Raw genomic sequence first — 1,966 nt, 5'->3', positions numbered from 1 at the left:
TGTGGTAATCTCTCCCACTCCTTAAAGCATATACGGCATTACATTCGTTGGAGGGCTCTTGCGGCGGCAAAATTGGTTGAATGACATTCGACTGATTTGGCGGTACCTGTTGATTCACATTCATATTCACGTTCCTTGGATTAGGAATGGGTTGACTTGGCATCTTCCCCTTTTCCCTCTCATGCAACGCCATGGCAAGTTGGGAGATTTGCTTCTCCATGTTGTGTTGGCTTGTCATGAAAGTGCTAGTGAGAAGTTCTATGCTTTTTTCTAAGGAAGCTATGCGTGCCGACTCTCCTTGTTTTTGAAAACCCGGCGGTTGCTGATTTGAAACATTATTAATCATGGGTTTTTGAAAAGTAGGAGGGGAAGGTTGTGGCCGAAGAAAAGTGGGAGGGAAGGTGGACCTAGGTTGGCCGAATTGGCCTTGGCCTTGGAAATTGGATTGCCCACCTTGACTCCATGAAAAGTTGGGATGATTTCTCCATCCCGGATTATAAGTGCTAGAATAAGGATTATTAGCATAAAGAGCACTCACATTCTCATTAGAATTACCAAATTTAGCAAGAGTTTGGCACTCTTCCATGACATGGTCCGTGGCTTGACACCAACTACACATAGGAACACTATGTGCAATTTGATTGACTTGTGAAGGTCATTTGACAACTATGGCTTCTAGCGTTTTGATTAGGCTATCAAGATGGGTCTCTTTTGCCATGGCACCCTCTTTTAGAAATCCCTTACTTGAAGTGGCTCTCTCACCGTCTTGAGTGGATTCCCACTCTCTTGTTTTTTCTGCCAAATCAAGTAAGAAGTTCCATGCCGCGGCCTCATCCGTGAAAGATGTAAAACCGTTAGGACACATGGATTCAAGAAGTTGCTTTGTTTGGTAATTTATGCCCTCATAAATAATTTGGCATAAGTGCCACAAATCAATTCCATGGTGAGGACACTCTTGGAGTAGGTCTTTGAACCTCTCCATAAACTTAGAAAATGACTCTAATGGCTTTTGTTTGAATTGTAAAATATCGTTCCTAAGCTTATTAGTTTTATGTAATGGAAAAAACTTTTTTAGGAAAGCGATGGCGAACTCCTCCCAAGTGGTGATGGAGTTCGTTGGTAAGCCATAGAGCCACTTCTTGGCTCCATCCTTGAGTGAAAACGTAATAAACCGCAACTTTACCGCATTATCGGTAAGTTGTTGCAACTTAATCAAAGCACATACATCTTCAAACTCACGCAAAAATAAATAAGCATCCTCTGAAAGGAGGCCATGAAAACGAGGAAGCAAAGAAATAAATTACGATTTTAGCTCAAAATTATTGCCCTGTGCAATCAGCAATCTAATGCAAGAAGGTTGCGCGGTTCGGGCCGGATAGAAGCGATCGCGCAAACTCTTGGGCGTCTCTTGTTCTTCCGCCATGACTACTTGATTTGGATTTGGTGCGATGTCTTCCGCCGTCTCTAACCGGTTTGCTCTTTCTAGTCGATTGGCCGAGTTCCGCACCTAACCTGCACTCATAAACACAAGAAAACCAAGTAAGAGGGATGGATAGCCAAGAAACCAAAAATATAACTAAACTAAAAATAACTACTAATCTAACACTTCGAATAATTAAGATTCTAATGCAACTCTCTTCCCCGGCAACGGCGTCAAAAACTTGATTGAGATATTAAATAACCGCAAGTGCACCGCGCCAAAAACTCAGGGAAGAGAAATCTAGTTGTCAATCCTATTCTTGTACCGATTAGAATACTAGCTATGATATAATGTTACCTGGAATTGACTCAGGATTTCCGTGGACTTAGACCTCGGAGCCAACACTATATATAAGCGTGTATTCTATTCAATCTAAGAATCAAATTCAACTACGATCTTGATTTGGAAATCTTAATTTAGGCAAAAGTGTACCAAAATTCTAATGATCTTTATTAACTACTTATCTAATCTAATTAGAAAACTAAA

The 1,966-nt window shown here is 41.0% G+C and overlaps 1 non-coding gene across 1 annotated transcript; it reads left to right on the top strand.

Moving 5' to 3' along the window:
- Positions 1-935: 935 nt before the first annotated feature.
- On the top strand, positions 936-1,042 carry LOC143845688 (small nucleolar RNA R71). The gene has a single exon (XR_013234496.1). It is a non-coding gene; the product is annotated as a small nucleolar RNA R71 (small nucleolar RNA).
- The last annotated feature ends 924 nt before the right edge of the window (positions 1,043-1,966 follow it).

This window comes from Tasmannia lanceolata, unplaced genomic scaffold, assembly GCF_043159265.1.
Source record: "Tasmannia lanceolata isolate RefF3 unplaced genomic scaffold, GAP_Taslan_0.1 ptg000002l, whole genome shotgun sequence".
In the NCBI taxonomy this organism is placed as follows: Eukaryota; Viridiplantae; Streptophyta; class Magnoliopsida; order Canellales; family Winteraceae; genus Tasmannia; species Tasmannia lanceolata.
Note: the sequence above shows the minus strand (reverse complement) of the source record. Positions and strands in the feature narration are given on the sequence as shown.